This window comes from Bos mutus, chromosome 8 (genome assembly GCF_027580195.1).
Source record: "Bos mutus isolate GX-2022 chromosome 8, NWIPB_WYAK_1.1, whole genome shotgun sequence".
Lineage (NCBI taxonomy): Eukaryota > Metazoa > Chordata > Mammalia > Artiodactyla > Bovidae > Bos > Bos mutus.
In genome coordinates, this window is record NC_091624.1 from 101,163,983 (window position 1) to 101,189,798 (window position 25,816).

The 25,816-nt window shown below is 42.6% G+C and overlaps 1 protein-coding gene and 1 non-coding gene across 4 annotated transcripts in view; one reads left to right on the top strand and one right to left on the bottom strand.

Moving 5' to 3' along the window:
* Positions 1-25,816, top strand: part of ELP3 (elongator acetyltransferase complex subunit 3) — a 122,656-nt gene that overhangs the window by 92,082 nt on the left and 4,758 nt on the right. The gene's annotated exons all lie outside the window — the stretch shown is intronic.
* LOC138989057 (U6 spliceosomal RNA) lies at positions 4,529-4,635 on the bottom strand. Its single transcript, XR_011465291.1, has one exon. It is a non-coding gene; the product is annotated as a U6 spliceosomal RNA (small nuclear RNA).

A 25,816-nucleotide genomic window follows, 5' to 3' on the forward strand; every position in this document is an offset into this window, starting at 1 on the left:
AGTGGGTTGCCATTTCCTTCTCCAATGCATGAAAGTGAAAAGTGAAAGTGAAGTCGCTTAGTTGTGTCCGACTCCAGCGATCCCATGGACTGCAGCCTACCAGGCTCCTCTGTCCATGGGATTTTCTAGGCAAAAGTACTGGAGTGGGGTGCCATTGCCTTCTCCGAATGTTCCCTTGGTATCTCTAATTTTCTTGAAGAGATCTCTAGTCTTTCCCATTCTATTGTTTTCCTCTATTTCTTTGCATTGTTCACTTTAGAAAGCTGTCTTATCCCTCCTTGCTATTCTCTGGAACTCTGCATTCAACTCAGTATATCTTTCCCTTTCTCCTTTGCCTTTCACTTCTCTTCTTTTCTCAGCTATTTGTAAAGCCTCCTCAGATGACCACTTTCCCTTCTTGTGTTTCTTTCTTGGAAATGGTTTTAGTTACCGCCTCCTATACAACATTATGAACCTCTCTCCATAGTTCTTCAGGCACTCTATCATATCTAATCCCTTGAATCTATTTGTCACTTCCACTGTATAATCATAAGGGATTTAATTTAGGTCATACCTGAATGGCCTAGTGGTTTTCCCTACTTTCTTCAATTTAAGTCTGAATTTTGCAAAAGGAGTTCATGATCTGAGCCACAGTTCCTGGTCTTGTTTCTGCTGACTATATAGAGCTTCTCCATCTTTGGCTGCAAAGAATATTATCAATCTGATTTCAGTATTAACCATCTGGTGATGTCCACATATAGAGTCATTTCTTGTGTTGTTGGAAGAAGGTTTTACCTCTGACCAGTGCATTCTCTTGGCAAAATTCTATTAGTCTTTGCCCTGCTTCATTCTGTACTCTAAGACCAAACTTGCCTGTTACTCCAGGTATCTCTTGACTTCCTACTTTTGCATCCAGTCCCTTATGATGAAAAGGACATCTTTCTTTGGTGTTAGTTCTAGAAGGTCTTGTAGATCTTCATAGAATCATTCATCTTCGGCATTAGTGGTTGGGGCATAGACTTGGATTATTGTGATATTGAATGATTTGCCTTGGAAGCGAACCATTTTGGACTGTTTTATTGCTTATGAGGGCTACTCCATTTCTTCTAAAGGAAGTAGATATAATGGTCATCTGAATTAAATTCTCCCATTCCATCCATTTTAGTTCACTGATTCCTAAAATGTCAATGTAAACTCCAGTTTACCTTGATTCATATACCTAACATCCCAGATTCCTATGCAATATTGTTCTTTACAGCATTGGACTTTACTACCATCAGCAGACACATCCAGAACTGGACATCATTTCCACTTTGCCTCAGACTCTTCATTCTTTCTCAGGCTATCTCTCTGCTCTTCCCCAGTAACATATTGGACACCTACCAACCTGGGGGGGCACTTATCTTTCAGTGTCATAGCTTTTTGCCTTTTCATACTGTTCATTGCGTTCTCAGGGCAAGAATATTGAAGTGGTTTGCCATTCTCTTCTCCAGTGGACCACGTTTTGTTAGGGACAGACGTGCAGGGACATGCCCTTTGGCCACTCCACATAGCTGGAGGATATGCCTGGTGCCCTGGTTGTCCCACTGCTGGTCTTCGTTGAGCGTGTAAACCTTCACTGGCTGTCGGGTGTCAGTCAGCATGCGGCACAAAGTCAAGGCACACGAGCCTGGCTTAAACTGTTGTCTAACCAATGGCTCACATTTTCAAGACATTAGGTGATGGATTTAGATTTTAGCTTGTGGTCACAGGATAATGTTTGCTTATGTACCTCACTACCTCCCGAAGCATCCACTTACTCAGTTTGTCCATTTGGTAAAGGACTCACTGATGTTTGGTACACCAGTCAGAAGCACCAGATTTATACCCCATGTGGTCTGTTAGCTCTTACTGCAAATCCTAATAATTAGTAGTTGTCATTTATTACAGAGGAACACATCACCCCAAAATTTAGTGACTTAAAACAACCATTTTATTTGTTCAGTGATCCTGTGGGTCAGAAATTCAGCAGGGCATAGAGAAGATGGCTTGTCTCTGTTCCATGATGTCGAGGGCCTCAGCTGCAGTGCCTTAAATGGTTGGCAGCTGCTGGGGTGACGCATCTGGAGTCTCTTCTAGGCGGCAGCGAGTGTGCGCGACTGAGACTGTCAACGTGAACACCTTGGTTCTTCTCCACATGCTTGAGCTTCTCCTGGCATGAAGGCTGGCCTCTAAGACGCTTATAAGTTGTAGAACATCTTATGTGCATTATTTATGGCTGTGTAATTTTTTAAAAAACCACAGATGTTAGTAACTGAAAACAACAGTTATTTCATAGTCTTCATAGGTCAGGAATCTAGAAGGAGTCTAGCTGGGTGCCTCTGGCCCAGAGCATCTCATAAAGCTGCAGTTAGGGTGTCAGCCAGGGCTGTAATTTCAAAGATTCAACTGGGGTTGAAGGGTCCACTTCCAAGTTCGCTGTGTGGTCTTTGGCAGACTTCAGTTCCTCACCGGCTGCTGGTCTCAGGGCCAGTGTTCCTCCTTAGGGCGACCATCTCTTTAGGGCTGCTCATCACGTGGCCCCCTGCTTCCCCCAGCAGAGTGATCACAGAGACAGAGCCCCTTTGAGATGGAAGCCCTAGTCTTAATAACCTGGTCTCAGAAGAGAGCCAGTGTGTCCACCCCACCTTCAAAGAGAAGAGGTCATTTTATTTTTTTATTACTTATTTATTTATTTATTGGCTGCGCTGGGTCTTTGTTGCCGCACCGGCTTTTGTCTACTTGCGGTGAACTGGGGCTACTCCGTAGTTGTCGTGTTCAGGCCTCTCATCGTGGTTGCTCCTCTTATTGTGGGGCACAGGCTCTCAGCGTGCAGGCTTCAGTAGTAGCAGCATGTGGGATCTCCCCGGATCAGGGATCAAACCTGTGTCTCTGGCATTGGCAGGCCAATTCTTTACCACTGAGCCACCAGGGAAGTCCTGAGGGTCACTTTACCTGCCACGATGTGGCTTCTGCCCCATTCTGTTGGTTAAGTCATTGGGCCAGCCCAGATTTAAAGGGAAAAGGAAAAAAATTCCACTTCTCAAAAAGACAGGATCTGGATCTGGTAGTGGCTATCTTTGGATACTAAGTGATCAAATACATTTTTATTAACTTGTGATTAATAGGCATCCAGTCCCTTTCCACAGGAAACTTCATTTGGCCTTCTCCCAGGATGAACTCTCTTTGGGCATGCCTGGATTCAAAGGTTCTAGTCCTAATCCTGATATCCAGATTTTCTTTTTTTTTTTTTTTTTTATTCTTCCAATTTTATTTTTAAACTTTACATAATTAGTTTTGCCAAATATCAAAATGAATCCGCCACAGGTATACATGTGTTCCCCATCCCGAACCCTCCTCCCTCCTCCCTCCCCATACCATCCCTCTGGGCCGTCCCAGTGCACCAGCCCCAAGCATCCAGCATCATGCATCGAACCTGGACTGGCAACTCGTTTCCTACATGATATTTTACATGTTTCATTGCCATTCTCCCAAATCTTCCCACCCTCTCCCTCTCCCACAGAGTCCACAAGACTGTTCTATACATCAGTGTCTCCTTTGCTGTCTCGTACACCGGGTTATTGTTACCATCTTTCTAAATTCCATATATGTGCGTTAGTATACTGTATTTATGTCTCTCCCTCTGGCTTACTTCACTCTGTATAATAGGCTCCAGTTTCATCCACCTCATTAGAACTGATTCAAATGTATTCTTTTTAATGGCTGAGTAATACTCCATTGTGTATATGTACCACAGCTTTCTTATCCATTCATCTGCTGATGGACATCTAGGTTGCTTCCATGTCTTGGCTATTATAAACAGTGCTGCGATGAACATTGGGGTACACGTGTCTCTTTCCCTTCTGGTTTCCTCAGTGTGTATGCCCAGCAGTGGGGTTGCTGGATCATAAGGCAGTTCTATTTCCAGTTTTTAAGGAATCTCACACTGTTCTCCATAGTGGCTGTACTAGTTTGCATTCCCACCAACAGTGTAAGAGGGTTCCCTTTTCTCCACACCCTCTCCAGCATTTATTATTTGTAGACTTTTGGATCGCAGCCATTCTGACTGGTGTGAAATGGTACCTCATAGTGGTTTTGATTTGCATTTCTCTGATAATGAGTGATGTTGAGCATCTTTTCATGTGTTTGTTAGCCATCTGTATGTCTTTTTGGAGAAATGTCTATTTAGTTCTTTGGCCATTTTTTTTTGATTGGATCGTTTATTTTTCTGGAGTTGAGCTGTAGGAGTTGCTTGTATATTTTTGAGATTAGTTGTTTGTCGGTTGCTTCATTTGCTATTATTTTCTCCCATTCTGAAGGCTGTCTTTTCACCTTGCTAATAGTTTCCTTTGATGTGCAGAAGCTTTTAAGGTTAATTAGGTCCCATTTGTTTATTTTTGCTTTTATTTCCAATATTCTGGGAGGTGGGTCATAGAGAATCCTGCTGTGATGTATGTCAGAGAGTGTTTTGCCTATGTTCTCCTCTAGGAGTTTTATAGTTTCTGGTCTTACGTTTAGATCTTTAATCCATAAAAATATGGAACGCTTCACGAATTTGCGTGTCATCCTTGCGCAGGGGCCATGCTAATCTTCTCTGTATTGTTCCAATTTTAGTATATGTGCTGCCGAAGCGAGCACTGATATCCAGATTTTCATACAGCCATCGAGGCAGCACAGTTACACCTAACTCGGTCCTAAGCAGAATCTGGCAGGCAGGCCCCACAGGCCACACCTGCAGGTGACCTCTGTCTGCCATCTCTTCTATGAGGATATTCCTCTGTTTCCCCGTACAGGCCTGTCTAAAGATCTATGATGTTGACCTTTTATGTTTTCCTCCTGCTGCTACTGCTGCTAAGTCACTTCAGTCGTGTCTGACCCTGTGCGACCCGTAGACAGCAGTCCACCAGGCTCCCCCGTCCCTGGGATTCTCCAGGCAAGAACACTGGAGTGGGTTGCCATGTCCTTCTCCAATGTGTGAAAGTGAAGTCACTCAGTTGGGTCCGACTCTAGCGACCCCATGGACTGCAGCCCACCAGGCTTCTCTGTCCACGGGACTCTCTAAGCAAGAGTACTGGAGTGGGGTGCCATTGCCTTCTCCGACGTCTTCCTCCTAGGTTTTGGAATATAAAAGACCAGTTTTGGACCAAGGGTGCCTGCTTTGAGATCGGATCCTAATCCACATTCCTTCCTCCCCATTAAAAATTGAAGATAGTTAATGCACCTTAAAGTCTCCTCTCCCCCCACGTTTGGGAAAGTAGTAAATTATGTATACTAACATAAAATTTGCCGTTATAACCATTTTAAAGTATAGGGTTCAGTGGCATTACTTACATTCATGGTGTTGGGCAACCATCATCCCTATTTTCAAAACGTTTTCATCACTCCAGGCAGAAACGCTGCACTTATTAGGCAGCAATTTCCAATTCCCCCATCTCCCAAGCCCCTGGTAAGTTCTAATCTACTTTCTGTCTCTATGAAATGGAATCATACAACATATGTCCTTTCGTGTCTGGCTTATTTCACTTAGCATAATGTCTTCAAGGTTCAGCCATGCTGCACACACACACACACACACACTTGCACTTTGGGGCTGTCTCCATCTTTTGGCTGTTGTCAGTGATGTTGCTATCACATCAATATATGAATATCTGTTTGAGTCTCTGCTTTCAGTTCCTTTGCGTCTGTATCCAGAAGTAAGGTTGCTGGGCTACTGGTGCTTCTGTTTAACTTTCTGAGGAATCGCCCCGTTGCTTCCTCCTGCTGCTGCATATCATTTGATTTTCCCATCAACCGTGCACAAGGGTTGTATTTTCTCCACATCCTTGTCTGTACTTATCTTCCTTTTATTTTTATAACCATCCTAATGAGTGAGAAGTGACGTTGTACCGTGGCTTTGACTTACATTTCCTCAATGACTAAACTGACGTTGGACATCTTTTTGTGTGCTTCTTTGTGTGTTTCTTTTTTAAAAAAGAGTCTGTTCAAGTCCTTTGCTCATTTTGGATTAGGGTCATTGTCTTTTTGCTGATGAGCTGTAAGAATTTTTAATATTTGCTGGCTACTAGACTCTAAAATGATCTGTGATTTACAAATATTTTCTCCCATAGATATTCATAAAGATAGTGGTCTGTAGTTTTCTTTGTAGGGTTTGCCTGGCTTTGATATCATGGTTTTGTTAGCCTCACAGAATGAGTTAGGAAGTGTCCCTCTTCATTTTTTTGGATTTGTTTGGGAAGGATTGGTGTTAATTTTTGGTGTTAGCACACTAGGTTATCCGGTGTGTTGGCGTACATACATATTCTTATTGTTATCATACTCTCATAATTCTTTTTCTTACCGTAAAGTCAGTAGTAATGTTTTCCTCTTTCATTTCTAATTTTAGCGATTTGAGTCTTTTTTTTTCTTTGTACTTTCTTCCCCATACTTTGTATGATTTCAGACTTTTTTTAAAATGTATTAGTACTTGTTTTATGGTCTGATAACATGATCTAACTTGAAAAATGTTCCGTATCCACCATGGAAAATGTCTATTCCACTGTTGCTGGGTGATGTGTTCTGTTAGGTCTCAGTGGTTTAAAGTGTTGTTCAAGTCCTCCATTACTGAAAATGTATACTGAAGACTCCAGCTCTTATTGCAGAACTAAGTCTCCTTTCAAGTCTGTGCATTTTTGCCTCAGATACTCTGGGACTCTGTTGTTAGGTGTGTATATATTTTTATCAATTTGTGACTATAGCCTGGTGGACCATACTCTATGGGGTTGCAAAGAGTCGGACATGACTTAAGCAACTTAGCACAACTGTGTCACTTAGCATAATGTCCTCAAGGTTCATCTGTGTGGTTGAAGTGGTGTATAGGTAGCTTTCCTCCTTTCTTAGGACTGAAATATATTTCAGTGTGTTTTTTTTTTTTTAACCCATTACCCGTTGACAGACACTTAAGTCATTTCCATATCTTGGCTCTTTGAATAATGCTACCAATAAATATGGGTGTGCACATATCTCTTCAACAGCCTGTTTTTATTTCTTTGGGGTATATATCCAAGTATGGAGTTTGCTGGATAATATGGTAATTCTAAATTTGGGAGGAACCTCCTTGTGGTTTTCCATAAGTGGCTGTACCGACTTCCACTTCAATAGTGGTATATATAAACCCTCCTTTTTTCTTGGTATCCTCACCAGCACATGTTATCTTTTGTCATCTTGGTGGTGGTCATGCGGCTTTGACTTGCATTTCCATGGTGGTTGGTGGTGGTGAACACCTTTTCATTTACTTATTGACCTTTTGGATGTCATCCTTGGAAAAAAGGATGTTTCTTTAGTTCTTCTGCCCATTTTTAAAATCAGATTGTTATCTGTTTTCAGCTTGTGTGAGTTTTGATATATTTTGGATAAGAACCCCTTATCCAATATGTGGTTTGCAGATACTTCCGTTCTGTAGCTTGCCTTTTCTTTTTGCCAGTTATTTCTTCCGCAGTGGAGGCTTTTTAGTTTGATGCAGTCCCATATGTTGGCTTTTGCTTTAGTTGGCTGTGTTCTTTGCCTGTGGTTCCCTTATCTCCTTGAAGGTAATTAATAGTTGACTTTGCCTAGTAATTCGTGTCTAAGGTACCTCACGCATAGTTTCTGTCAGCTTCTCTTCTTCTTGTGAATGAGCCTTCCTCTCCTGTCTTTGGTAGTGAAAAAGTGAAAGTTGCTCAGTTGTGTCCAACTCTTTGGGACCCCATGGACTATACAGTCCATTGAATTCTCCAGGTCACGATACTGGAGTGGGTAGCCTTTCCCTTCTCCAGCGGATCTTTCCAACCCAGGGATCAAACCCAGGTCTCCTGCATTGCAGGCGGATTCTTTACCAGCTAAGCCACAAGAGAAGTCTTTGGTATGCTTTTTAGAACCACACACACTCAAGAATAATAAAAGTCAGATTCTCTCCTTCCTCAGGGATTGCCCTTGAGGGCTGAGTCATCCATTTGTATTTTTTTCAAACTGTTTTTGCAAATTCAGTATTCTTTGTTGCATGTGGTCACTGAAATTTCTGTTTCATTATCTCTGCAGTGGGCCTGTCACCTGATAGGGATTTCCTTAAAATGTCTGGACCTTAAAAAGACAGGTACTGGATTTGTACCAGTACCTACTGTAAGATCTTCAAATCTTAAACAGATACTGCTACTGTCCACTCGCTCCAGCTGGCCACTGGAGGGTGGTAGGTGGTTCTCTCTGCTGCCCTCCTACCAAATTCAGCAGCTTCTCGCTTCATCAAGCACCCCCCTGGTTGCTGTAAGTACCTTATCAGGTTCTGGTGTCCCCAGAACCAAAAACCAAATAGTTGGCTTTAAGTGTTTTTCCAGCTACTGGTTATTTCAGTAGAGGGACTAAATTAGAGAATTTTCTACTCTACCATTTTCCTTCTTAAAATCTACCTTTTTTAAAAAAGACTATAAATAGAAAGGATCCTTCTTCCTAGCTGGTCTTTAACATGGCAGTCTTTAACTTCTGCAGAAACACACTGATGATCTGGGGCACGAACAAAGTAGTGGGAAGGATCTGTGACCTAGCAGACTTTCTGTGCTGGTGGGAACAGAGCCACTGACTTGAACTGGATGATTGTAGGCCCTCCTGTGAAGTCATCAGACTCCCTGTGAAGAATAAACCCAAGAGCAATGGGATAACCCTCCAGCATCACCCTATTTTAAGTTACCACAGTAGCTTCTGTTTAGTCTCTACACCTGCTTTATAAGTTCCCTTGTTTTATTCTTTGTTCATTTTTACTTTGTTATTTTGGTATAGTCATTTCAAAACAGGGGAACATTTAGGTTGCTGGGTAACCGATTGAATCTCCTCTCCTAGGATACTCTCTGTATGTATATGTTCCAAGATACTCTCTGATGGAGAATAAATGTGCTGTGTTAATGACTTGTGATAACCAGCTACTTTGAAGAGCTAAGATTATATGTGGGTAACCTACTAAGAGTTTCTTTTTAACAGAACAGGGAAAAAAAATTATCTTTGAAAGATGCAGGGTCATTGAGTTAATTGGCTCCTTTTCAGCCAAAAGAAAAACGTTTTCAAGCAAAAAAGGAAAGGTTCAAAAGAAAAACCTCTCCCCAACTATGATATCAGTGTGTATTGTTGAAGAGCGAAATATCACCATCCTGCTAAGAGATCAATGAGATGTAATAAAATCTCCTTTCAGTAGCAAGTAAATGAAACTAATGAATACATTTTCCTTGCATTAATGGTGCTAGTCATATATCAAGCACTCGATAAATGGTTGATTAATTGAACCCAAAAGCAATTAAAAGTTTTTTGGGTTTGTTTTTATTTCACTGATTTTTTTTTTTTCAAATTAAGTGATCATGAATCATTATCTCAATCTTTTCTATATAATCAGGAAAATCAGAAATTTGAGTATCAATGGATAGATTGAGCATATTTTCTCACTTTTTCCAACTTTGGCTCTAGGAATATGATGTGGGCTCAATTTTAATTCAGTAAAACACAAAACTAGCTGTGAAACACAGCCCCATGTAGTAAAAAGACAAGGTAGTAAAAAAAACAAAAGTAGTGTCAAAGAGCAGGAAAGAACTTCCAGGTTTCTAATTAATTCTCTTTCTTCAAACATGAAAATATCTACATTATTCAGTTCAGTCGCTCAGTCATTTCCAACTCTTTGTGACCCCATGGACTGCAGCATGCCAGGCCTCCCTGTCCATCACCAACTCCCAGAGCTTACTCAAACTCATGTCCATCGACTCGGTGATGCCATCCAACCATCTCATTCTCTGTTGTTCCCTTCTCCTGCCTTCAGTCTTTCCCAGCATCAGGGTTTTTCCAATGAGTCAGTTTTTCACATCGGGTGGCCAAAATATTGGAGTTTCGGCTTCAGCATCAGTCCTTCCAATGAATATTAAGGGCTGATTTCCTTTAGGATTGACTGGTTTGATCTCCTTGCAGTCCAAGGGACTCTCAAGAGTCTTCAACACCACAGTTCAAAAGCATCAGTTCTTTGGTGCTCAGCTTTCTTTATGGTCCAACTCTCACATCCATACATGACTACTGGAAAAACCGTAGCTTTGGCTAGACAGATCTTTGTTGGCCAAGTAATGTCTCTGCTTTTTAATATGCTATCTAGGCTGGTCATAGCCTTTCTTCCAAGGAGCAAGCGTCTTTTAATTTCATGGCTGAAGTCACCATCTGCAGTGATTTTGGAGGCCCAAAAAATAAAGTCTGTTACTGTTTCCAGTGTTTCCCCATCTATTTCCCATGAAATGATGGGACCGAATGCCATGATCTTCATTTTCTGAATGTTGAGCTTCAATCCAACGTTTTCACTCTTCTCTTTCACTTTCATTAAGAGGCTCTTTAGTCCTTCTTAGCTTTCTGCCATAAGAGTGGTGTCATCTGCATATCTGAAGTTATTGATATTTCTCCTGGCAGTCTTGATTCCAGCTTGAGCTTCATCCAGCCCAGCATTTCTCATGATGTACTCTGCATATAAGTTAAATAAGCAGGATGACAATATATAGCCTTTACGTACTCCTTTCTCGATTTAGAACCAGTCTGTTGTTCCATGTACAGCTGTAACTGTTGCTTGTTGACCTGCATACAGATTTCTCAGGAGGCAGGTCAGGTGGTCTGGTATTGGCATCACTTTAAGAATTTTCCACAGTTTGCTGTGATCTACACAGTTAAAGGCTTTGGCATAGTCAATAAAGCAAATGTTTTTCTGGAGCTCTCTTGCTTTTTTGATGATCCAACAGATGTTGGCAATTTGATCTCTGGTTCCTCTGCCTTTTCTAAATCCAGCTTGAACATCTGGAAGTTCTTGGTTCATGTACTATTGAAGCCTGGCTTGGAGAATATTGAGCATTACTTTGCTAGCATGTGAGATGAGTGCAATTGTGCGGTAGTTTGAGCATTCTTTGACATTGCCTTTCTTTGGGATTGGAATGAAAACTGACCTTTTCCAGTCCTGTGGCCACTGCTGAGTTTTCCAAAGTTGCTGGCATATTGAGTGCAGCATTTTCACAGCATCATCTTTTAGGATTTGGAATAGCTCAGCTGGAATTCCATCACCTCCACTAGCTTTGTTCATAGTGATGCTTCCTAAGGCCCACTTGACTTCACATTCTAGGATGTCTGGCTCTAGTTGAGTGATCACACCATTGTGGTTATCTGGGTTATAAAGATCTTTTTTGTATAGTTCTTCTGTGTATTCTTGCCACCTCTTCTTAGTATCTTCTGCTTCTGTTAGGTCCATACCATTTCTGTCCTTTATTGAGCCCATCTTTGCATGAAGAGAAGAGCTCTCTAGTCTTTCCCATTCTATTGTTTTCCTCTATTTCTTTGCACTGATCACTGAGGAAGGCTTTCTTATCTCTCCTTGCTATTCTTTAGAACTCTGCATTCAAATGGATATATCTTTCCTTTTCTCCTTTGCCTTTCACTTCTCTTTTTTTCTCAGCCATTTGTAAGGCCTCCTCAGACGACCGTTTTGCCTTTTTGCATTTATTTTTCTTGGGGATGGTCTTGTCATGAACCTCTGTCCATAGTTCTTCAGGCACTGTGCCTACTAGAGCTAATTCTTTGGATCTATTTGTCACTTCCAGTGTATAATCATAAGGGATTTGATTTAGGTCATACTTCAATGGTCTAGTGGTTTTCCTTACTTTCTTCAATTTAAGTCTGAATTTGGCACTAAGGAGTTCATGATCTGAGCCACAGTCAGCTCAAGGTCTTGTTTTTGCTGATTGTATAGAGCCTGTCCATCTTTGGCTGCAAAAAATATAATCAGTCTGATTTCAGTATTGACGATCCGGTGATGTCCATGTGTAGTCTTCTCTTATGTTATTGGAAGAAGGTGTTCGCTATGACCAGTGTGTTCTCTTGACAAAACTCTGTTAGCCTTTGTCCTACTTCATTTTGTACTCCAAGGCCTAATTTGCCTATTACTGCAGGTATCTCTTTTCTTCCTACTTTTGCATTCCAGTCCCCTATAAAGACATCTTTTGGTGTGTTAGTTCTAGAAGGTCTTGAAGGTCTTCATAACCTGTTCAACTTCAGCTTCTTCAGCATTACTGGTTGGGGCATAGACTTGGATTACTGTGATATTGAATGGTTTGCCTTGGAAATGAACAGAGATCATTCTGTCATTTTTAAGATTGTACCCAAGTACTGCATTTCGAACTCTTTGCTATAAAGTCTCCTCCACTTCTTCTAAGGGATTCTTGCCCACAGTAGTAGATATAATGGTCATCTGAGTTAAATTCACCCATTCCAGTCCATTGTAGTTCACTGATTCCTAAAGTGTTGATGTTTACTCCTGCCATCTCCTGTTTGACCACTTCCAATTTACCTTGATTCATGGACCTAACATTCCAGGTTCCTATTCAATATTTTCTTTATGGCATTAGACTGTCCTTCCATCACCAGTACATCCACAACTGGGTGTTGTTTTTGCTTTGGCTCCATCTCTCATTCTTTCTGGAGTTATTTTTCCACTTTTCTTTAGTAGCATATTGGGCACCTACCGTTATTATTAGGCCAGAGTTTTTCTTGCCTTTAAGAAGTCCAGGAGATAAAACCCAGTATATACTCAAAAGAGGAAGAAATTGTTTAATTGATCAAACATTTATTAAGTCACATTGCAAATTTCATGTTCTTTCTATGTCCAGTTGGAATCTCTAACCCAAGTTTCCCCATTTCCATATGCATGAAAGATTGATTTATTTCCCCCTTTAAATAAGCATTCATGTAGGTCAAATAACTTAATCTTACCTCTGTTTTTCATTTTTAAAAGTCGACAGTAAGCTGTAATAAGTAGACAGCAAAGTTCATTAAGTGCTAAAAAATGAATTGTTTAACCAATCCTCATTTAGGTCAAGAACAGAACATCCAATACCCTTGTTAACCCCACCCAGTCTTAATCCCCCTCTCTCCCCTTGCTTTCCTCCTTCCTCCAGGAGCCTCTTTTTTCCTATTTTCTTGGGTGTTTCTTTATATTCTATTCGTAATTATGAATCATTTATATATATGTATAGTTTTGTGTTTAATTTTAGAAAAGTGAGATCATTTTGGTGCATTTTGTTCTGGTTATTTTGGTGCAGCATTGTGAGATTGGGTCACATGGTTTGTGGCTGCGTTCATTCATTTTCATTGATTTGAATTGGCAGGATTCCATTATACAAATATCTCACAATTTACCTGTCTTACTCTTGCTGGATATTTGGTTATTTTCCAGTTGGGGTGGCCCATAAACACACATCTGTTTGGAATATATACCCAGGAATGACATTGTTGGATTTCAGGGAATATATATGTTCAACTATAAGAGTCTGCAAAGTAGTTTTCCGAAGTGCTAACATTTTTCACTTGTATTAGAATGTCAGTTGTTCAATATGATGTGTTTTAATTTACATTCATAGTTTTAATTTATATTCCCTGATGACTAATGAAGTTGACTACCTTTTCGTAAGCTTATTGGCTATTCAGATGTTCTTTTTTCTGCAGTGTCTGTGTATGAGATATATTTTTTCAAAAATCTATAAGATATTATTACTACTATTATAATTACTGTTAGGTACAGTCAATATTCATTTAGATTTACTAGTGTATTTACCACTTTCTTTGTTCTTCAGTCCTTGCTGCATCTAAGAGTAGTTTATTCACCTTCATTGATATGTAGGATTCCATGATGTAGATATATGAGATGGCTGGATGGCATCACTGACTCGATGGACGTGAGTCTGAGTGAACTCCGGGAGTCAGTGATGGACAGGGAGGCCTGGCGTGCTACGATTCATGGGGTCGCAAAGAGTCAGACACGACTGAGCAACTGATCTGATCTGATCTGATGATGTAGATATTATCACAATTTACTTGTTTTACTGCTGATGAGTATTTATTTGGGTAATTTGCCAATATTGTTTTCTTTGTACCTAAAGAATTTATTTTAGTAAAATTCTTCTGGTAGCAAATTATTTTAATTTTAATTGTATGAAATATTGTATTCTGGTTATTCTTGAAGTAAGTTTCAGTGAGTATAGTATAGGGCTTGCATTTTCTTTCAGTTGCTTGAAACTGTCTTCCCACTATCTTCTGCAGTCAGATATCTGTCTTTGAGGATCTTCTCTGGCTGCTTTTATGGTTTTTTTAAGTATCTTTATTTTTAGATTGTCTTTATTTTCCCTAGTTTTACTATGATTCTAGATATGCATTTCATCTTCTTGGGATGGCTTAGGTTTCATTGAGTTTCTTTAATTGGTGGTTGACTTTTTAAGTTCCAAGTAATTTTCATTCTCTGATTCTATCCCACTGTCCCCACCCCGCCCCCCTCAACATCCTGGGACTCCAGCTAAACATGTCAGACCTACTCACTGTATCCACTGTGTCTCATGTCCTGTACCCCCACCCAGTTCTCTAAATTCTCCATGCTTTATTATTGAAGTTTGTTCTGACTTAGTGACTAAGCAACAACAGTACAAAGTTAAGTCTTGTCAGACTCTTGCAGCCTCATGGCCTGTAGCCCACCAGGCTCCTCTGTCCATGGGAAGTTCTAGGCAAGAATACTGGAGTGGGTTGCATTTCATTCTCCACTTTACTAATTAAGTCTAACCTACCATTAAATTCATCCATTGATGCCTTAGTTCTTAATTCTCTGATTTCTGGTATCTTTTTCAACTCTGTTACATCATGTTTTGTAGTTTCTTGTAGCTTTTAAACATTCTTAACTCCGGCATCTATCTCCATGTATGTAGTAAGCAGAACTTTTCTACAATCTGTGTCAGATAATTTCAAATGTAGAGTCTCTGCAGTCTCTTTCCTTTTGTTGTCTTGTCTTGATCTGTACCTACCTCACTGTTTTATTATTTGCTGAGCTTTTTATGAGAGAATTTGCTCTCAGGAATACTTTGAGACCTCGATGATGGGTGCTTCTCACCTTCCTTGTACCGTAGAGACAGCTCTTCGTAGAGGGAAGAGAGATACAGGGTGTTGTAGCTGATGCCTCTGGTAGCCATGTGCCTCCTCCCATTCTACTTGCCTCCAGCCGGCCTTTGTGGATCCAGCTGCCCTTTCTGGGTTGGCATCACCACTGAGGCAGAAAAGGCTCTACTCCCTTCTCAGAGCTCACATATTCTCCCTATTTCCTGCCTGATCATCAATAGCTGTTGGGTATTTTTCTAGTGGAAGCATTTTTAGTTTTGTGTACATTTTTTAATTATCTGCAGCTAAAACGTTGGTCCTAGCCATTTAGTCTGCCATAAGCCTGAAGTCACCTCTTTTATAAGCTTAAATACTCCTAGGGCTTCCCCAGGTGGTGGTAGTGGTAAAAAACCCACCTGCCAATGCAAGAAAACTTTAGAGATGCGGGTTCATTCCCTAGGTCGGGAAGACCCCCTGGAGAAGGGAATGGCAACCCACTGCAGTATTCTTGCCTGGAGAATCCTGTGGACGGAGGAGCCTGGCAGGCTACAGTCCATGGGGGTCTCAAAGAGTTGGACACAACTGAAGCGACTCAGCACACACTCCTGCCTGGTCTCCTCATCCAGTAGCGTCTAGTTCCCATCAGTGTTCCATCTTTGTTGCTTTCTTCCCCCAAACCTCTATATCATGTGTGTCTTCATTTTAAAAAGGGTGACCACATTTGTCAAGTTATTTCAACAGTGCACCCTTCCCAGTAGCTCTCACATGTGTACGAGCCACGTCTGTTAACACAGGCAGGCAGTACAGAACTATGTTACCAGAACCCTGTATGTGATTATTCTGTTTTTTGCTGAGCCCTTGTTAGTGAAATGGAAATAAACCACTATATAAAACAAACATGGCGACCTTATCAAACAGAGGACAGCGAGAAACTGGACACAGAGAAGGTAAGGTGATTGCGACAGGTCAGCCGTCCTTTCCATGCTGGAATAAAAATGGATGTGCTGTTATCAGGGCTGACGAGACATTCACAGCCGAGCACAAGGGAAGCAGGGTCGGCATCCCCCACAACACAGGCGCCTGGGCTCCTTGGGAACACGCCATGGAGTCAAGCTGGCTCTGAATTGTGGTTCCTGTACTTCCCAGTTGTGTGACCTTGAGTTAGGACGCTTTCTGCATCTCTCGTGCTTCCCAGGATAGTAATCTCAGTCTCGTTGGTGTGTGTCGAGCATCTAGCGTGCGTGCCTGGTGTGGATGTAAGGGCTCCAAACAGAGCGGCCCTCCTCTAGCTTTGTACTCTACAGTCACTCGGCTCTACAGTCGTTGCTGCTTTTATTTTGAGATGGAGTTAGTCAGAATTGTGATTGTGTAACTGATTGTGATTCTGACAAGCGGGGTTGAGGCTCATTTCCTGCTTCTGACTTATTTTCTCTTTTAAAGGAAAAATGTGTTTATTTTCATCTTCTAAGCTTCACTCTGGTATTGGATTTACCCTTAGAGAGAAAGGGCTGTAGTAACGTGGAGAAGCAGAGTGTCGCAGTCTAATCAGGTATCACCTTGATTAGTTGACTTCTTTTGCCTGCTTCCTCTATTTATGTAAAAATAGAATGCATTTTTTTTCTAATGCATATCAGTAGAATTTAAGGGCTTTACCTGGTGGTGCTAGTGGTAAAGAATCTGCCTGCCAATGCAGGAGACTCGGGTTCAGTCCCTGAGTCGGGAAGATCCCCTGGAGAAGGGAATGGCAACCCACTCCAGTATTCTTGCCCGGAGAATCCCATGGACTGAGGAGCCTGGCGGGCTACAGTCTCTGGGGTCGTAGAGAGTCAGACACGACTGAGCACACATAGCACAGAATTTGAGTAAACAGGTTTGTTCCATTTTCATCTTTGATTTCACCTTTTTACGGCTGTGTGATTCCCTCCCTCCCCCTTTATTAAACAGCACTGATCAGCTCACAGTTAAGCTGCTCTGTGGCCAGTGGCTGAGGCAGTTGGCCTGTACATTTTGGGTAATTTCCTCTCTTTCATCAACACTTAAAGTAGCTGAAACCGTGTTAAGCTAAAATGGTGCACATCTTTCAAAGAAAGGGAGAGGTGATATGGAAGCAGAGGCATTTTTATCCACCTTGAGGGGCTGGAGGCTCGAAGGCATCTGGTGTCATTTCCTTCTCCAGGGGATCCTCCCAACCCAGGAATCAAGCCTATGTCTCCTGCATCGGCAAGCAGATTATTTACCACTGCACCCCCAGGCTGAGGGTTTAATCAAAGGACACTGCTGGCTCTGGGTGGGACGAAAGGAGCAGAGGGCGGTCAGGTCAGTACTTGGTGGGAAAGCTGTTTCTGCATTGTGGCCTCTGGGCTTATTGCTCCAAGGCCGACTGCCAAGAGCACCCAGCTCCCAGTAAAGCTGGGGGAGATGCCTCCAGTTCGTGGACTGCCCCCTCCTCCCTGTCCTTGAGGCTCTGCTGCCAGCTGTGGGCTCTGTCAACCAGGCTCCCTGAGGACAGCTGCACAGAGGTCACCTCTGCTCACCCCCCAGCCCAGGGACTGGCAGAGCCGCACGCAGGCCACCGGGTAGAGAACTCGCTTACTTTGGAGACAGCCCGTTGCCTGTCTGTCCTCAAGGGCAGAAGCCTGTGAGACAGCTGCCCACGTCAGTCCAGGAGCTCGGCTGACGTCAGCTGTGAGATGTAATTGCTTTTTCTTGGCTGTCTCGCAAGAGGAAAGTTACTGTGACGAGGAGCCTTGCTAACCAAGGAGAGCAGAAGGGGCAGAGCGTGGCCTCCACCCACCGCAGTGATGGTGCGTTTTCCCTTCTAAGCTGGCTGAGAATGCTAATACTTTTGCCAGCCCGTTCTGCAGAGGGTAGAAACAGAGGAAAATCTTTCTTTCAAGAAACAGGAGGCACAGAGAGATACAAATAGGGAATATTTTTGTTTAAGTAAGAGGTGAGAGTCCAGGCTGGCTAAAGGTCAAACTTCTCTCCCCAAAATACTGACAGCTTCCCTGGTGGGCCAGAAGTAGGCTTCCCGTCTCAGTGCTACTGATGTTACTGAAAATAAGGATCGGAGCTTGAAATGTGCTGCTGCTGCTAAGTCACTTCAGTCGTGTCCGACTCTGTGCAGTGCTATAGACAGCAGCCCACCAGGCTCCTCCATCCATGGGATTTTCCAGGCCAGAACACTGGAGTGGGTTGCCATTGCCTTCTCTGTGAAAATGTGCCTTTCCTTCAAAAAGGTACATAGCAAGCAAAGCCCAAATGTCTCTCCTCCCTCGAGTTGGTAATAGTTTCCAGGCCCCGTCTTCTGTATTAGGGCACAAGTTGGGAACCGGGGAGTCTGTATGCTCAGTGGGACTTTTGTTGTTGTTGCGTGGGGTCTCAGTTACAGCGAGGGCTTCTCTCTCGTTATGGCACGCAGGCTTAGTTGCACCATGGCATGTGGGATCTTAGTTCCCTGACCAGGGATCCAACCCACATCCCCTGCATTGGAAGATGGATTCTCAACCACTGGACCCCAGGGGAGTCCCTCAGTGGGACTCTTAACTGAGGAGTGCTGAGTTGTACTCCAGTAAAGCTGTTCATTGACCAGCACACCTGGAGTGTTCCAGATCATGGAACTTTGTGGTTGTCCAGGGGTTGTTGAATCCTGTGCTATGTGTAAGGAGCAGCTTCTCCATCACCTCTACAGCTATTTATGGTAGACAGATGTAGGCTGGGGCATGCTTGGGGAAGTAAAGCTCTCTGACCAGCTGCACATCTTCAGTCTGGTGGACTGTAGCCCACTGGGCTCCTCTGTCCATGGGATTCTTCAGGCGTGAGTACAGGAGTGGATTGCCATGCCGTCCTCCAGGGGATCTTCCCGACTCAGGGATCGAACCTGCATCTCTTACGTCTCCTGCACTGGCAGGCACATTCTTTACCATTAGGGCCACCTGGAGAGCCCTCAATCTGGTTATAACTGGTAACACACACACACACACACACAGAAGTCGCTCAGTCATGTCCGACTCTTTGCGACCCCATGGACTATAGCCCATCAGGCTCCTCTGTCCATGGGATTTTCCAGGCATGAATACTGGAGTGGGTTGCCGTTTCCTTCTCCATAACTGGTAAAGAAGATGGTAAAGATTACCATCATTTGAAAGAGGAGATTTAAACTTGATTCCAGTGACTGAGCTGAGCAGAATCAAAAGGAAACATTGAATCTATCTTGTGACTTCATGTAGGTAGGAAGCTAGAAGCAACAGAAGCCTGATGGAGGGGTTGATCATTGTTGAAGCTGGGTACTGGGTATTTGGATGTTCAGTCTACTATCGCCTCTACTTTTGTTGTTTGTCTTAAGCCCATGGGAAATGACATCTGTTTTGTAAAATTAGAAGTATAAAAAGCTAACCTCACACCAGTCAGAACATCCATCATTAAAAAGTCTACAAATAATGAATGCTGGAGAGGATGTGGAGAAAAGGGAACCCTCCTACACTGCTGGTGGGAATGTAAGTTGGTGCAGCCACTCTGGAGAACAATATGGGGGTTCCTTAAAAAACTAAAACTAGAGTTACCATATGATCCTTCAGTCCCACTCCTGGGTGTATATCTAGAGAAAACTAATTTGAAAAGATACATGCAGCCCAGTATTCACTGTAGCACTATTTACAATAGCCAAGACATAGAAGCAACCCAAATGTGTGTTGACAGATGGACGTATGGGGAGTGTGTGTGTGTGTGTACAAATACACAGTCACTCACATACATACAGTAGAATATCAGCCATAAAGAGAATGAAATACTGCCATTTGCAGCAACATGCATGGACCTACGTAGATGATCATCCTAAGTGAGATCAGAAAGACAGACAGTACGTCCATGTGCGATTTTAAAAAATGATACAAATGAACTATTTCAGAGAAAACAAATGTGTGGTTACTAAGCGGGGAAGGGATAAAGTAGGAATATGGGATTAACAGATACACACTATATAAGAGAGCTGTCCAACAAGGACCAACTGTACCTCACAGGGAACTGTACTCAACGTCTGTATGTGTGTCTATATAACTGAATCACTTCACTGGATACTTGAGACTAACACGAACTATAAATTAACTGTACTTCAGTTTTCTAAAATATCCAGTTATATTTCTGAAAATTTTAGGGGAAGCTCTATACAGTCAACAAAAACAAGACCAGGAGCTGACTGTGGCTCAGATCATGAACTCCTTATTATCAAATTCAGACTTAAATTGAAGAAAGTAGGAAAAACCACTAGACCATTCAGGTATGACCTAAATCAAATCCCTTATGATTATACAGTAGAAGTGAGAAATAGATTTAAGGGCCTAGATCTGATAGAGTGCCTGATGAACTATGGAATGAGGTTCGTGACATTGTACAGGAGACAGGGATCAAGACCATCCTCATGGAAAAGAAATGCAAAAAAAGCAAAATGGCTGTCTGGGGAGGCCTTGCAAATAGCTGTGAAAAGAAGAGAACCAAAAAGCAAAGGAGAAAAGGAAAGATATAAGCACCTGAATGCAGAGTTCCAAAGACTAGCAAGGAGAGATAAGAAAGCCATCCTCAGCGATCAATGCAAAGAAATAGAGGAAAACAACAGAATGGGAAAGACTAGAGATCTCTTCAAGAAAATTAGAGATACCAAGGGAACATTTCATGCAAAGATGGGCTCAATAAAGGACAGAAATGGTATGGACCTAACAGAAGCAGAAGATATTAAGAAGAGGTGACAAGAATACACAGAAGAACTGTACAAAAACGATCTTCACGACCCAGATAATCACGATGGTGTGATCACTGACCTAGAGCCAGACATCCTGGAATGTGAAGTCAAGTGGGCCTTAGAAAGCATCACTACGAACAAAGCTAGTGGAGGTGATGGAATTCCAGTGGAGCTATTTCAAATCCTAAAAGATGATGCTGTGAAAGTGCTGCACTCAATATGCCAGCAAATTTGGAAGACTCAGCAGTGGCCACAGGACTGGAAAAGGTCAGTTTTCATTCCAATCCCAAAGAAAGGCAATGCCAAAGAATGCTCAAACTACTGCACAAATGCACTCATCTCACACGCTAGTAAAGTAATGCTCAAAATTCTCCAAGCCAGGCTTCAGCAATATGTGGACTGTGAACTTCCTGATGTTCAAGCTGGTTTTAGAAAAGGCAGAGGAACCAGAGATCAAATTGCCAACATTCGCTGGATCATGGAAAAAGCAAGAGAGTTCCAGAAAAACATCTATTTCTGCTTTCTTGACTATGCCAAAGCCTTTGACTGTGTGGATCACCATAAACTGTGGAAAATTCTTCAAGAGATGGGAATACCAGACCACCTGACCTGCCTCTTGAGAAACCTATATGCAGGTCAGGAAGCAGCAGTTAGAACTGGACATGGAACAACAGACTGGTTCCAAATAGGAAAAGGAGTACGTCAAGGCTGTATATTGTCACCCTGCTTATTTAACTTCTATGCAGAGTACATCATGAGAAACGCTGGGCTGGAAGAAGCACAAGCTGGAATCAAGATTGCCGGGAGAAATATCAATAACCTCAGATATGCAGATGACACCACCCTTATGGCAGAAAGTGAAGAGGAACTCAAAAGCCTCTTGATGAAAGTGAAAGAGGAGAGTGAAAAAGTTGGCTTAAAGCTCAACATTCAGAAAACGAAGATCATGGTATCTGGTCCCATCACTTCATGGGAAATAGATGGGGAAACAGTGTCAGACTTTTTTTGGGCTCCAAAATCACTGCAGATGGTGACTGCAGCCATGAAATTAAAAGACGCTTACTCCTTGGGAAGGAAAGTTATGACCAACCTAGATAGCATATTGAAAAGCAGAGACATTACTTTGCCAACAAAGGTCCGTCTAGTCAAGGCTATGGTTTTTCCTGTGGTCATGTATGGATGTGAGAGTTGGACTGTGAAGAAGGCTGAGTGCCAAAGAATTGATGCTTTTGAACTGTAGTGTTGGAGAAGACTCTTGAGAGTCCCTTGGACTGCAAGGAGATCCAACCAGTCCATTCTGAAGGAGATCAGCCCTTGGATTTCTTTGGAGGGAATGATGCTGAAGCTGAAACTCCAGTACTTTGGCCACCTCATTCGAAGAGTTGACTCATTGGAAAAGACTGTGATGCTGGGAGGGATTGGGGGCAGGAGGAGAAGGGGACGACAGAGGATGAGATGGCTGGATGGCATCACTGACTCGATGGACGTGAGTCTGAGTGAACTCCGGGAGTTGGTGATGGACAGGGAGGCCTGGCGTGCTGTGATTCATGGAGTCGCAAGGAGTCAGACACGACTGAGCGACTGAACTGAACTGAATAATTGTATAAATCAGGGAGCTACTGTTTAATAGATATAGACTTTCAGTTTTACTGCTGTAGACTGGATGGTGGTGAGGGTTGAACAACAGTATGAAGCTCCTTAATCCCAGTAAACTGTACAGTTAAAAATGGTTAAAATGATGTTTATCTCATGTATTATTACAGTGCGCCAAAGTACCAAACAAAATGGCTTACACCAAACAGAAAACATTTTTCACAACAGCTTCCTAGGTAAGCAGCTTTAAGATTGGCTACTTCATGATTCAACAGCATCAAAAAGGACCCAGGTTGTCTTCAGCTGCCCACTCTGCCAGCCTCCACCCACCTGCTTCATCCTTAGGCAACTCCCTTATAAGCTACCTGCCCCAGCCAGAAATTTCTTTCTAACAGACTCACAGATACAGAGAACACCCTAGTGGTCACCACTGGGGAGAGGCAAAGTAGGGGTAGGGAACTAAGAGGCACAAAGCACCACGTATGGAATAAATAAGCCAAAAGGATATATTGTATAGCACAGGGCATATAGGCAATATTTTATCATAACTGTAAATGGAGTACGGTTTAAGAATTTTGAGTCACTCTGTTGTACGTGTGCAACTAGTATTATCAACTATACTTCAATTAAGAAAAAAGGAAAATGAATTTCTTTCCAAAAGAACATTCATGAAAAGAGACCATCTAAGAGCAAGAAAGGCTTCCAGAACCATCACATATCACTCAGCATCCCCACTTGAATGTCTTAACAGCCGTTTCACCTGCAGCACGGCCAAAGCCAAGCTCCTGGTGTCCTCCCCACCGCTTCTCCCAGCATCTTTCAGTCTCACTAACTGGCAATTCATTCTTTCTCCAAATCTATCCTTATTCAGCCAAAAACCTTAGAGTCATCTTAGGCCCCTCTCTTCACATCCATCAGCAGATTCTTCTAACTCTCCCTTTTAAGTATTTCAAGATTCCAGCCACTCTTCACCACTCTGATTCTGCTTTGAGGCACCTCCATCTCCTACCTGGATTGTTGCAATAGCTTCTTAACTGGTCTCCCTGTTTCTGCCCTTGGTTGTGTGTATGCGTGCTTAGTCGCTCAGTTCGGTTCAGTTCAGTCGTTCAGTCGTGTCCAACTCTCTGCGGCCCCATGGGCTGTAGCCCACCAGGCTTCTCTGTCCATGGAATTTCCCAGGAAAGAATACTAGAGTGGGTTGCCATTTCCTCCTCCAGGGGATCTTTGCGACCCAGGGATTGAACCCTGGTCTCCTGCATTGCAGGAGATTGTTTTACTATCTGAGCCACCAGGGAAGCCGCCCCCTGCCCTTGGTTACTTACTTACTGAACAATACGTGCAGGCATTGCTCCGGGTACTAGCAATTCTGCAGGCAAAACCCTGCCCTCCTGGAACTTTCCTTCTGTTCTCAAAATAGCATTCAGAGCCATCTCTTTCAAAGGTAAGTCAGTCATGTCACTTTTCTGATCAGAATCCTTAATTTATGCTACAGTCTGTGCTTTGCAGCTGAAGTGAGGAAAAGCTCGTTTTAATCTTAGGGGGCCTCTGCCAAACGCTGTCATGTCACAGAGCAAAGTTCAGTTTGAATGCAAACTTTAAAGTGGAAGAAAGGATGACAAAAGTCATTTCTAGCATGTTTGTGTGTTTCTAGAATTCTAGAAATAGAAAGCTCTGTGTTGATGACTTCAGAGACATTTCTGTGATACACTGATCCCTCTGGTAATGGTTTCTTAGCCACCTACCTCTCATCCTTTTTCCTTATTTTGTTGAATTCTTTATATAAACAGAGCTGTCAAAACTCATGGAACATCTATTAAATGGATATACACCCTCATGGGATTTTTTTTAAATTGAACTATAATGTATGTACATGAATAAAGTACAGTGTTTTCAGTATACCATGTAATTTGTGTGTATGTGTAAGTTCCCATGTATTAAATAACTTCTAACCCAGATCAAGATACACCATTTTCAGCATTCCAGAACACTCCCTTGTTCCATCTGTCAATCCTTATTGTCTTCCAAATATAACCAGTATTCTGACCTTTATCACCATAAAATTAGTCTTGTCTGTTTCTGAACTTTTCATTGATGGACTCATATATCTAGTTTCTTTTGTGCAAAATTAGATCTGCGAGATTCGTCCATGGTGTTGGAGGTAGCTCTAGTTCCTGCTTTCCTGTTGCCGTATTAGTATTTCATTGTGTGAACATCCTGTACTCTATCCATTCTACTATTGATCGATATTTGGATTATTTCCTGTTTTGGATGTTATGAGTATCCTGTCTTTTGTTGGCTATAAGCATTTGTTCCTCTTTTCACTCTGGGAATGTGATTGCTGGGACATAGGACCTGCTTACAGATACAGAACTTCAGGAGATAATGCAAACACTAAATTGGTTATACCCTCTGAGGGGGACTTCCCAGGTGGCGCTAGTGGTAAAAAACCCGACTGCCAGTGTAGGAGACATAAGAGACTTGAGTTCGATCCCTGGGTCAGGAAGATCCCCTGGAGGAGGGCATGGCAACCCACTCCAGTATTCTCACCTGGAGAATCCCATGGACAGAGGAGCCTGGCGGGCCATGGCCCATGGGATTACAGAGTTGGACAGGACTGAAGTGACTTAGCACGCACGCACCTACCCTCTGAGAGGTATGAGATGTCTTCCTGGATCCAGTGGGTCTGAGCAGCCTGACCCATTATTTGTTCATGCTTCTGTCTTCCCCCAGCTCTACCCCAAACCACAGTGTTGAACAGAAATGATGATTAGAACACAAAGACAAGGTGAAATTGTACAAGACACAATATTAGTAATCCTGGGAAATTCTCCAGTGACCTCTTACCACAGGACAATTCTGTTGTTACCTCCATCACATCAATTCAGTTCGGTTTTCATAATACTTGAAAGATTTTGAAAAGGGATGGGAAACAAAACACGATGGGAAGGCTGTTCCTAAATAGCAAATGTTTGGGCTAAAGAATGAGGTTAGACTGGAGAGGGCTAGCAGTGGCCTGATTTCACACACAATATTGATCACTAGGAATACAAAGTGATGAACAAGATACATAGAGCTTCCACCACAGGGGGAGGTCAACCAGCATCACAGTGGTGAGAGCTGTGGGGCAAAGCACTGAAAAGAAGAATGCCAGTGTCTTCCTTTACGTTACACAGAGTAAGACCACAACACTACTGACAGCAGAAGTAGTGTTTCCCACACATCATGTGATTCCATGGCACCAGCTGGGTGGCCTACAGTTAACTCAGTTCTCACACTAGCTCTCTGGAGATGGTGTCAGACCCCACAGGTTACATGTTCGGTCCCCAAGACCATCCCCACTTTGGATGCGAATCGCAAATCTAGGTTGTCAGTGTGCCTCTGACCAACCAGTTCCAGATCAGAGGATCCCACGCCCCTCCCCAGGGTTTAATTCATTTGCTAGAGGGCACAGCATGGGCCAAGCCTGGAAGATAGGTAAAGAGCCAGACATACAGGGAACTTAAAACTTCCCCAAGGCTGAAGCATAGTGTTTCCAGGGAGAATGAAGCTAGAAAAACCATCAGCTATCAGATC